This window comes from Zootoca vivipara, chromosome 16 (assembly GCF_965207765.1).
Source record: "Zootoca vivipara chromosome 16, rZooViv2.hap1.1, whole genome shotgun sequence".
NCBI classification, from domain to species: Eukaryota; Metazoa; Chordata; class Lepidosauria; order Squamata; family Lacertidae; genus Zootoca; species Zootoca vivipara.
The window spans coordinates 26,206,061-26,218,165 of NC_142599.1; the positions used below are offsets into that span (position 1 = coordinate 26,206,061).

Here is a 12,105-nt window from a genome sequence, read left to right on the forward strand (position 1 = left end):
TTCCACCCACCTGCCTCCCAAATAGTCACGTTCTGTCCCAGGCCTGCCATTGGCCGGAGAGCACCCCCGGGCGCCCCTGATTGGCTGGCAGGGCCAGTTCACATGATCAGCCACTCGCAGGGTGCGTGATACCTCCTGGCTGCCGACAGGCGTGTGGGTTCTTGGGGTTTGGTGGTCTGGATGGGCGCTTTTCCACCCTTGAACTTCTCAGGCTTTGAAAGGAAACTCCCTCCCCATCAAAGGCAGAAACTGGAAACAAAGAAGCAATTTAAAAGAAAGAAAGAAAGATTGCAAATCGAAAAAGATCCAGCCTAAAGAGGTGGGCAACGGAGAGGTTGTCTAATTATAAAAGAAAAGAGGAAAGATGGGAGCAGCTGTCGCTGACAGTCATCATTCCCCAGAGAGGGGCTTAAAATGAGCACCTCCGAGTTAATCAAAATGTGACACACAGTGTGCAATATTTCACAGGTGAGCAGTGGGGTTGCTAACACCTGTGAAGTGCAATTTGCACTTGTCTCTGCCCCATGAATGCTCTGCTCAGGGAGAATATTAGTACAGTATATGAAGAGCCTGCTGGATCAAGCCAGACCTGAGGATAGAATAGATCTGAATTGTGTCCAGATCCTGGATCAGGCCAGTGGCATAGCAGATGACTCTGTGGGAACCTCACAAGCAGGATCTGAGCCCAAGAGCAAGTCTCACCTTTGGTTTCCAGCAACTGGTATTCTGAAGAATGGCTCACACAGCCATTGCGGCTAGTAGCCATTGATACACCTTCTTCCAAGGTGGTGGCCATCGCTGCCTCCTGTGGCAGAGAGTTCCCACAGGTTAACTTTGCACTGCACAAAGAAGTCTTTTCATTTGCCGGGAATCACAAGGGGGCGGAGCTGCTATTACGCTCAGGCGCCTACTTGAGGGTTTCCCATTGGGGCATCTGGTTGGCTGCTATGAGAACAGGATGTTGGACTACACGGGCCGCTGGCCCCAGCTGGATAAATTCAGGTCTATTTTATCCTCAGGTCTTGCTTGCCTGACAGTTGGGCTGCCAACTTTCCCCCCTAGCCTTTGTTGCTCCGCCTTTGTCATGCAGGTGGAGCTTTTTATGGCTCACAGTTAATCATTATTTACTCACTCAAACGGCTGGTTGTTGGCACAGCCAAGCAGAAGCAGTCGCTGGCTCGATGGCAAGCGCTGCGCCGTGGAGCCAAGAAGCCAGGCACCAAATCCAATCAAAATCCAGCTATACTTAGAGCCCAGAGCTGTTGCCTTGGGAACCTGACATAGGGAAAGCAGAGACTATCCCTCTCCCCCTCTGCCTCTCTCTTTCTTGTCACCCTTTGCAATGTGCTGTGGCATAAACTTTCCAGTTGATAAAGGTGAGGAGTACAAAGACTACAGAATAGCTGAATAAAGAATCCAAATTGTTTGAGGGAGCTTCGAGGGAGGGCATCCCCAAAGGTCATCCAATCTAACCCCCACTGCTGTAAAGTTTCCACTCCCCCCCAATAGACAGAATATCTGGGTTTTATTGTTAATAGAATCCCCAGAAACACCTCACTGTTATGACCCTACTAGGGTCTGCCAACCATGTCACTCGACAACTGTACCTAGTGACTTTGCATCTCCAGCCTTGTATCTCCAGCACCAGCCCTGCGAGGTAGCTCGCGAGCAACTGTCTCTTCTCCGCCATCCAGGCCAAGGGGGGCAGGATTCCCACTGCCTCATGGCAGGCTACTCAAGAGTAGGGGACTTTGCCAGCCAAATTCCAAGTGTCCTTCAGTCCCTCAGCCCTCCTGGACTTGCAGGCATTTTAAACAGGTAGCATAGCACAGGTTTGGGTGGGCCGGGCTGAGGGAGTAACCCTTGAGTGTGTCCAAAAATTTAAGTGGAGTAGTGAAGAAAAAGGGTGGGGGAGTGGGAGAGTTTTGGGAGCCAGATAGGGATGCCTGGAGGGCCACATTTGTATTAACAGAGGTGGAAATTAAGGCTGTGTACGCACTCACAGCAGTTGTTTGGGAAGCAGGGTGTACACATTACATTAGTCACAGTCCACGCCTATTCTGAATTTATCCTGTTAGGATATACTGCATTTTGATAGGTTTCCCCCAAACCAACTTCAGTCCGAATTCAGATCTAATGCATTTTGAGCTGGCCATGTGTACACACCCACGGGTAAAGTGGTGTGCTTGGAATGATTATGGTGATAGGATCTAGGGCTGTCCGGGGCATAGACATGGTTGTAAAGAATCAGCACTCATTTAAGCTGCAACTAGGAGGGAGCAGAATGTTATGTTGCCCAGGGCAACAACAACAACAACACCCCTATGGGATGGCTATGCAGAGGAAGCCACGGTTGACCAGAATGCAAAATTTCCTTCTTGGGGAACCCTACCACCCCTACAAACTGGCCAAGAAAAAGGAAAGGACGTGTGAGGCATAGCCAGAAACAACTCTTAGTTTCTACATACCGGTAAGGAAACAGAAGTTGAATAGGGGCATAATTCAGCCCTAATAGGGTTCCACACAGAGAACACTGAAAATGCAAAGCACCTCAGTTTCAAGAGAATGGTGTGCAACTTCTGCCACAGACTGGTAGGAAAACACAACTTACGGTAAGTCTCTCCAAAGGAAGATAATTAGAGCACTCCAAACCATTTGCCTGCAAGAAAACAGTAGATCTAGCTGAAAGGCAACACGTGGAGATTTGCATTGATAATGATCAGGGCGCATCTAATTATTATAATCAGCACATCCTTGATTACTATTATTATTGTATAATCTTTGAAGGTTGCATAATCTTAGAAGGTGGCATGGCTATGAGTGGCGTGGCAGTGACTGTCATGAAGGGACCCTGTCCTTCTGAATTTAGCCACTGCACTACTGCCTTGAAATGGTTCTCCGTCCAGATTTATAGCCCGATTCAAACTGGAGCCATGCTTTATTTTCTCTGCTCTGAAGTGCTCATCGTGTAACAAGTTTCTTAAACAGGGTTTACACACAGATTTCAGGTGAGGCTCTCAAGATGGGCCTGCAGCAAGGTTTCTTGGAAGACATTCCAAGGATAGGGGAAAACTGGCCACTGTAAAATATACATTGGTTAACCTCAGGGCTGGACTACTGCAGCGTACTTTGTGTGGGGCTGCCCTTGAGGGTAGTTCAGAAGTTTCAACTGTGCAGGCGATGGGAACAGACCATCACCAACATAGGACCTGCACTGGCTTCCCAATTGCTACCAGGCCAGGTTCATGGATCTTGCGTGAGTGTAAAGTAAAGGTAAAGGGACCCCTGACCATCAGGTCCAGTCATGACTGACTCTGGGGTTGCGGTGCTCATCTCGTGTTATTGGCCGAGGGAGCCGGCGTACGACTTCCAGGTCATGTGGCCAGCATGACAAAGCCGCTACTGGCGAACCAGAGTAGCACACGGAAACGCCGTTTACCTTCCCGCTGTAGCGATACCTATTTATCTACTTGCACTTTGACGTGCTTTCGAACTGCTAGGTTGGCAGGAGCTGGGACCGAGCAATGGGAGCTCACCCCGTCGCGGGGATTCGAACCGCCAACCTTCTGATCGGCAAGCCCGTGGCTCTGTGGTTTAACCCACAGTGCCACCCGCATCCTATGTGTGAGTGTAGAAAGTCCTAAATAATTTAGGCCTGGCATACTTTCAGGACCCCCCCCCCCGTACCCTGTATGTCCCAAGTTGATCCAGCCATCTGGGGGCTGAAATGGGAGCACTATTAGTGGTTCCCCATGGACCATTAAATGCATGACTCATGTTAACAAGGAGACTTCAGTGCGGTGGGCCCAGTTCTGAGGAACTGCTTCCTACTAGAAATCAGTCAGGCCCCCATTGCTGTGGAGTTTAAACTGCCTGGTTAAAACCATCTCATTTCCCGAGGCCTTTGCATCATGAATTTGCTCCGTTTCTGAGGTTTTACATCACGAACGTTTTATATTTTTTATTGTTGTTAAGTGGATTTGAGACCCAGATGGTGACAAGTGGGGTATAAATGTTTATAAATATTGATAGAGAGAGGGAGAAGCTGGAAGATGAGTTGCGCTTGAGGAAACAGTGCATGATGGCTGAGCCCCTCCATCCTCGGTGCGACAATCATGGGGGAAGCTCCAGGGTTGCAGCCTCTATGCCATTGAGCAATGCTGGGAGAAACCATTGCAGCTTTCTCCAACTTTGTGTCTTCAGATGTTTTGGACTCCAGCTCCCATCAGCCCCGGCCAACATGGCCATTTTGGATCACATCTTCCAACAGCCTTAGCCAAAGAAGTAATTTTGGATTCCAACTCCCAATGTTAGGGTTGCCAGACTCAATAGAGGACAGGACTTCTGCGCCTTTAATTGCCCTGCTCTCTTTTGAGTCTGGAAACCTTAAAGAGAAACCAGCAGACCCTTTGCTTGGAAATTAAACAAAGGGTCTGCTGGTTTCCCTTTAAGGTTTCCAGACTCAAAAGAGTCTGGAACTCACTGCCTCATTATTTTTATTTTTATTTTACTGGCTCAGCCATGAAATTAACCTGTCGGAGCTCCTATAAGTGAGCTATAAGTCCCGTGACTTGCGTCCTGAGGTTAAAGCAAAATCATTGCCACAGGGATGTTCTGTAGCGATAGAATGCATCTCATTCCTATGAAACACCCTTGCAAATTCCAGTGGGTAGGCTGAGCGGATGGAAACCAGTGGGTTTGACAAAACTGACACTCCGCCCAGCCGCTGCTGCCAAAAAATAAAAACCCAGAGTCTGCCTTAACCCATCTGCAGAAATATGCATATTGAAGCGCTTTGCTTAGCATGGAGAGAAACATGATCACCTGTTTATGCGTCTGCACGTCAAGGAGCTGTTCAGCATCCTTGTTTAATTTCCAAGCAAAGGGTCTGCTGGTTTCTCTTTAAGGTTTCCAGACTCAAAAGAGAGCAGGGCAATTAAAGGCACAGAAGTCCTGTCCTCTATTGAGTCTGGCAACCCTAACTCCCACCAGCCCCAGCTACTACTGGCTGGGCCAGCAGGGTTGTGCTAATGGGAGATCATGAGAGTAGAAGTCCAAAACATCTGGAAAGCTCCAGGTTGAGGGTGCTCCTTCAGCTCAAAACCTGCTGCACTGCAGCTGAGTTGTCACTTCCAGATGCGACTGGAATGCCTCTTTGGGCTGAATCCTGCCATGACTCACCTTGCACCACCACCCGAAGGGATAGCTAAGCTGCAATTTTAAAATAATGTGCCTGTTAGCCTTGCAGCCTCTCTTTTAGATAAACATCCGGTGAGATCATCAAGGTTGGCCGTTTTATTTTGCTTGCAAATAAAGGAGAACTAAATTGCAAGAAAGGCAAACAGGTTTTGGGTGGATAAAAGGTGTGTTGTTTTATTCAGCAGGGCCGCCATAGCGCTTGAGAAAAAGATTATACGACACCCAGATCAAAATGAAATATGATCAGTTAGAAAGTGTTTAGTCAATTACCGGTACATGCAATCAATTACAATACAATTGTAATACATTTTTAAAAAACCTCAGGAGATACATTGTTACTCTCGGCCCCAATTTCCATGTGATGAGAGACTCTAGGGATGCTTGCACTTATCTGGGGTTCTGTTGTATTGTGAGGTACATTTGTGAGGTTGTATTTGTATGAGGTACATTTTTTTTCTTTACATTGCAATGTAGTTGAAGCAAAATTCCAAGTATGGTTGATACTTGGCCAATAAATTATTCTATTCTGTTCTGTTCTGTTCTAGACCAGGCACCCCCAAACTTGGCCCTCCAGATGTTTTGGGACTACAACTCGCATCATCCCTAGCCAACAGGAGCAGTGGTCAGGGATGATGGGAATTGTAGTCCCAAAACATCTGGAGGGCCGAGTTTGGGGGTGCCTGGCCTAGACTCTCTTGGAGGGAGCAGCCCTCCTCTCCTCTCCCAACTAACCTGACATCTCTGGGGTCTTTGATTTCAAGACTAGGCATAAACAGCACATCTCTGAACAGCAGTTGCTGGGGAAGTGCTGTTGCCCCCAGGTCCTGCTTGCGGGATGCAAATTTGGGGCATCAGGTTGGCCACTGTGAGAACAGGGTGCTGGACTAGATGGGCCCCTGGCCTGATCCAGCAGCTCGGCTCTTCTTAAGAAATGAGGAAAGTAAGGACTAGATCTGGCTTCTTCTGTACGCATAAGCGGCAGTTTTATACTTCACCCTTGGAACTCACTGCCTCATTATTTTTATTTTTATTTTACTGCCTCAGCCATGAAATTAACCTGTCGGTGCTCCTATAAGTGAGCTATAAGTCCCGCGACTTGCGTCCTGAGGTTAAAGCAAAATCATTGCCACAGGGATGTTCTGTGGCGGTAGAATGCATCTCATTCCCATGAAACATCCTTGCAAATTCCAGTGGGTAGGCTGAGCGGATGGAAACCAGTGGGTTTGACAAAACTGACACTCCGCCCAGCCGCTGCTGCCAAAAAATAAAAACCCAGAGTCTGCCTTAACCCATCCGCAGAAATATGCATCTTGAAGCGCTTTGCTCAGCATGGAGAGAAACATGATCACCTGTTTATGCGTCTGCACATCAAGGAGCTCTTTCAGCATCCAGCTGCAGGGGTGGATCGCAAAGTTGGCAGCCTGTCATATGTGCTGTGAAGTGAGTCAATACTGTTTGAAACACATGCACTATTAGTACAGCGATTAACCTACATGCCCCATAAAAAACACAGGCAAGAGGTCAAAGATGGAGCAGCGCGTGAGCAACAGTAAACAGATGACTTTTTTTTTTAAAAAAAACACTGATTTCAGCCCAAACTATTTCCTCTCCTTTTTCAATAAAAAAATATATGAATATTTATGCTTTTTGGATTTATACATTTCACTAATTTTGCAATCATTTTAACATTTCAAAACGTGACTCCCTTCCCCCTTTCTGCAGTTCCTTAAATGTATTTTAAATACCTTCTGCATATCCAAATTAACTTAAATTTCTCATTAATTCATCTACTTTAAATATATACTCTTATGAAACTGCAGGTTATTACAATAATCCTGCCAATGCTCTTATTTACCGTACAATTTATCTGTAAATATTCAATAAACCATTTCTTTTTTTTCTTTTTTAAAAATGTTTGTTATCTTGATTTCTTATTCTTCTGGTAAGTTTTGCCATTTCTGTATGCATTCTTCCTTTGCTGGGACTTCTGCTTCTTTCCATTTTGGGGTGAGTAACATTCTTGCCATTGTAGTCGCATACATACCGTAAATATATTTCTATACATACCGTAAATATATTTCTATAGAATGTAGGTAGTTCTGTCCCTATAATTCCCAAAAGAAAAGCTTCTGGGTTTGTTTGTTTTTTACAAAGGTTATTTTGAACATCCTTTTCAATTCATTATATATCATTTCCCAGTAAGCTTTAACCTTACTACAAGACCACCACATATGATAAAAAGAAAACCATTTCCTCTCCTTAATGCAGGGCTGGGGAACCTGGTGAGATCGCCAAGGGCAAGGGATGAAAGAAGTTATGGTCCAACAGGATGCAAGACTCTCCTTCATTGGAGGTTTTTAAGCAGAGGTTGGGTGGCAAACTGTCAGGGATTCTTAAGCTGGGATTCCAGCATTTCAAGGGGTTGGGCTAGATGACCCACCAGTGTCCCAACTCTACCGTTCTATGATTCTAGGACCTGGAGGGTAGGGATGGGGGAGAAATCTGGTTAAGTTCCAATACAGAAGTGAACTTACCTAGAATCATAGAATCATAGAGTTGGAAGAGACCACAAGGGCCATCCAGTCCAACCCCCTGCCAAGCAGGAAACACCATCAAAGCATTCTTGACATATGCCTGTCAAGCCTCTGCTTAAAGACCTCTTTTGCACTTTCTGGAACATCAAAATTCATTAAAATAATCCTGAAAACAGAATTATCAAAAATATCAATATCAAAATGTTGGAGAGCTATTACGGTATAAGATGCATCAATGCAAATAGCCACAAATTGATAACTTATCTTAAGCATTTACCACCACAGCATATTGGGATGGAAGGTTTTTTCTTTTCTTTATCTTTAATAAATACACACATGATTAAATTAAACCATACTTTATTGTTTTCTTTTTAAAAAAAAAAATTAATAGAACTTGGAGAGGTTCTCCCCAAAAGCATGTAAAATCACAGTGGCCTCCCTGCCCCCTTAATGTCTCTGTGTGCCACCCAGAAATTCCTGGGAAGGGAGCAAAACTCTCCAAAAATAGAAGTCGGGTTCAGAAACTCCTGCAAACTTTTTCACAAGACTTATATAACAGGTGAAAATAGGGTCAGGGACAGGTGGCCAGAGAACAGAGGTGGCCCTTTGCAAACTGGGACCATAGAATCATAGAATTGTGGAGGTGGAAAGGAGGGACCCCCAACAGTCATCTAGTCCAACCCTCTGCAATGCAGGAATCTCAGCTAAAGCATCCATGACATCCTTAACCTCTGGAGTCTGCCCCCATAGGCAACCTCTGGCACGAAAGGCTTGTCGGTGCCTGTTGTGCTGTCTGCATCAAAATAAGATGTTCTTGTTTTCTTAGCACACCGCAAGCTGTTCTCCCTCCCTTCTTGTTTTGGTCTCTCGAGTTTGTTCTCACCATGAACCTACCGACTGGTTGCTCAGTCACATGTTTGTGGTGTTCCCTATCTCAAACCGCAAGAGGTTTTGTAATCAGGAGAGAACAAAATATTTGCTCGGTTTCTGCAGGAAGCCAAACACGGGAGCTAGCAGTGTTTGGGATTGTATCCCCTTTCTTGGAAATGCTGCGCAGCTAATCTTCCTATTCAGATGGCCAACAGCTGCCACAAGAGGAAAAGAGTGGCGGTCTAGGAGGGATTGGTGTGGGGGGAAGACTATCACCTCCCAACCATGAGGCAATGCTGTCCACTTCTGCTCTTCTGCACTCAGTGGTGGCGGCAGAAATTCTGAATTTTTTAAAATAAAAAATATGGCAACCCTACTTCTGTGCCATCTTTTAGACGTCTCCTGCAAGGTTTTCTATTCTGTCGGGCTCCTGCAGGCAATTATCAACATACCTTTCCACAATAAGTTAGCCGGTTTCAGCATTTTTCTATGCTTTTTATTGTATGGTTTTACACAGGTATTTATTTTTTCCTTTTAAAAAAACCACGAATAGTGGTATATAAACACAGGCGGCAGGCTGCTGCTTTTGCACGCCATAAAATCTGGGTGACCTTGATGCAGGATTTTGCTCTGTTATCTCAGACAGGCCTGATCAAGCTGCATGCTTAATCTATTGCTCACCCTGATATTATATAGCTTCTTTGTTTGGCGCCATCAACTGCACCTGGTGGTTAGCATGTTGCAAGAGGACAAGGGAATGCCCCAAAGAAGCTTATAAAAACTGGAGATAAAAAGATTGAGGAGGGGGGGAGAGACCAGAAAAGGGGGGCAGTGTGGAATCTGCAATTATTTTTCTTAGCATTACTTACAGTGGGTTAAGTGGTCTAATCTTTTATGAACGGTGGTATATAATTATATATTATATACCGGATTTATGTACAGTATAAGCTACACAAGCCCCACTCTTAGGGCCCCACTCTCTTGGGGACCCCCAAAAAATTGAAAGGGAAAAAAACCTGGATGTACATTTCCAAAATATAAGATAAAAAACAAATAAAATAAAACCTACATACAGCAACAGTGTTTTGTGTTGTGTAAGCTCCGATGATGTAAGTAATGGGCCCCAACGGCTACCCTGCTCCCTAAAATATCACTGGTTTGCTCATTTCTATATACAATGGTACCTCTGGTTATGAACGTAATTCGTTCCGGAGGTCCGTTCTTAACCTGAAATTGTTCTTAACCTGAGGTCCCACTTTTGCTAATGGGGCCTCCTGCTGCTGCTGCACCGCCACCACGCGATTTCTGTTCTCATCCTGAGGTAAAGTTCTTAACCCGAGGTACTACTTCTGGGTTAGCGGAGTCTGTAACCCGAAGTGTTTGTAATCCGAGGTACCATTGTACAGTATAGGGTGCTTACATTCTGCATGGCAACATGTACATATGGCTTTAGATACCTATTGTTGTTGTTTAGTCATTTAGTCGTGTCCGACTCTTCGTGACCCCATGGATCAAAGCACGCCAGGCACTCCTGTCTTCCACTGCCTCCCGCAGTTTGGTCAGACTCATGTTTGTAGCTTCAAGAACACTGTCCAACCATCTCGTCCTGTTTGATCTCGTCCTCTGTCATCCCCTTCTCCTAGTGCCCTCCATCTTTCCCAACACCAGGGTCTTTTCCAGGGAGCCTTCTCTTCCCATGAGGTAGCCAAAGTATTGGAGCCTTAGCTTTAGGACCTGTCCTTCCAGTGAGCACTCAGGTCTGATTTCCTTCAGAATGGATAGGTTTGGTCTTCTTGCAGTCCATGGGACTCTCAAGAGTCTCCTCCAGCACCATAATTCAAAAGCATCAATTCTTCGGCGATCAGCCTTCTTTATGGTCCAGCTCTCACTTCCATACATCACTACTGGGAAAACCATAGCTTTAACTATATGGACCTTTGTCGGCAAGGTGATGTCTCTGCTTTTTAAGATGCTGTCTAGGTTTGTCATTGCTTTTCTCCCAAGAAGCAGGCGTCTTTTAATTTCGTGTCACCATCTGCAGTGATCAAGGAGCCCAAGAAAGTAAAATCTCTCACTGCCTCCATTTCTTCCCCTTCTATTTGCCGGGAGGTGATGGGACCAGTGGCCATGATCTTGGTTTTTTTGATGTTGAGCTTCAGACCATATTTTGCGCTCTCCTCTTTCACCCTCATTAAAAGGTTCTTTAATTCCTCCTCACTTTCTGCCATCAAGGTTGTGTGATCTGCATATCTGAGGTTGTTGATATTGTCTTCTTGCAGTCTAGGTCCATAAATTACCATATAGCATATATTCAACACAAAAAACAGTGACAATTTGTTGACAAATTTGTTGACAAAGGACAGCTGGACATCTAAAGGGCACTAACTTAATGCAAAACTGTACAAAGTGAAGCTTGGTAAAAGTGTTTGCAGGGAACAGCCTACAGATGGCTGACTGTCTTTAGGCCCAGAATAGCAAATCCTCCCTCCCTCCCTCTCTCCCTCTGTAACTGTACATCAATGGGACCAAGAGCCTGGCGTTTTGCCTGGTGAAAGCAAACAGCCGGGCAGTTCTGAGAAGTACTGGGAGGATGGTACAGTTATGTAACCTTATGGAAACAATGCGGCCTCGGAGGAATAAACTGCTCCTGGAATACGATGTGCAGGAAACATTGCTGCCTCTGTGCCCCACCTCGAAGGGTGTGTCCATGCGTGTGTGCTCTTTCTTAGAATGCACGTGGCAATCTGAGCACGGTTGGGGTTGTCATAGAAAACATAGCGGGGGTTGGCTTTTGCTGCCCAACTCCTCTAGGGACTGAGTCCCCTAAGTCCATGATCGGTCAGAGATGAATGGATGGAGGCAAGATCCATAGAAAGCAAGGCAGATTCCCCCCCCCCTTCTTGCAACAGAATTGCCTCACCTCCTTGCAAGGAGGTAGGAGAGGCCCCGAACAAAGGTGCACAAGCCTCTCACTGTAAATACTTTTGAAATTGCTCACCCTGTACCCCAAGAACACCTCCCAAAACATCACAGAAGGAGGCAGTCTCCAGCAGAAATTTGAGAGTGTTGCTTCTCTCCTGTCTGCCAGGGTCCCTGATAATGCCTTATTTGATTGCCTTTTCTGGGTAGCCTGGTCATTCCTTTGAGATGATAACTACTTTAGTTCCTGATTGAATCTCTTACTGATTGATAGTTTGCTTAGCTTAGCAGATAACTTGCCAGACTGTATTCATAGGGAGGTGTAAGCCCCTACAGTCCAAAGACAATTGGAAAGCTTTCCCCATTTCCTTCCTCCTTGCAGAGAAATATTTGAGGTCCATTTGGGAGAGTCAAAATGGCTTCAGGATCGCTCTCCTGTACTTTTTCAGACATGTGATTTATATAATTATGTATGTGTTTGCAGTAAGAGATTTTACTTTCTTGGGCTCCATGATCACTGCAGATGGTGACAGCAGCCACGAAATTAAAAGATGCCTGCTTCTTGGGAGAAAAGCAATGACAA

General features: G+C 45.6%; 1 protein-coding gene across 4 annotated transcripts in view; it reads left to right on the plus strand.

Annotated features, from left to right (window-relative positions):
• The first annotated feature begins 1,539 nt into the window (after positions 1 to 1,539).
• The window catches only part of ANKRD34A (ankyrin repeat domain 34A), a 59,063-nt gene continuing 48,497 nt past the window's right edge, over positions 1,540 to 12,105 (plus strand). For 3 of the 4 annotated variants that reach the window (XR_015947374.1, XR_015947376.1, XM_088659175.1), the window contains exon 1: positions 1,540 to 2,612. The gene's annotated coding sequence lies outside the window, so the exon portion shown is untranslated. Of the gene's footprint in view, positions 2,613 to 6,498; positions 6,768 to 12,105 lie in introns of those variants that run through there. The other variant, XR_015947375.1, reaches the window with a different exon arrangement.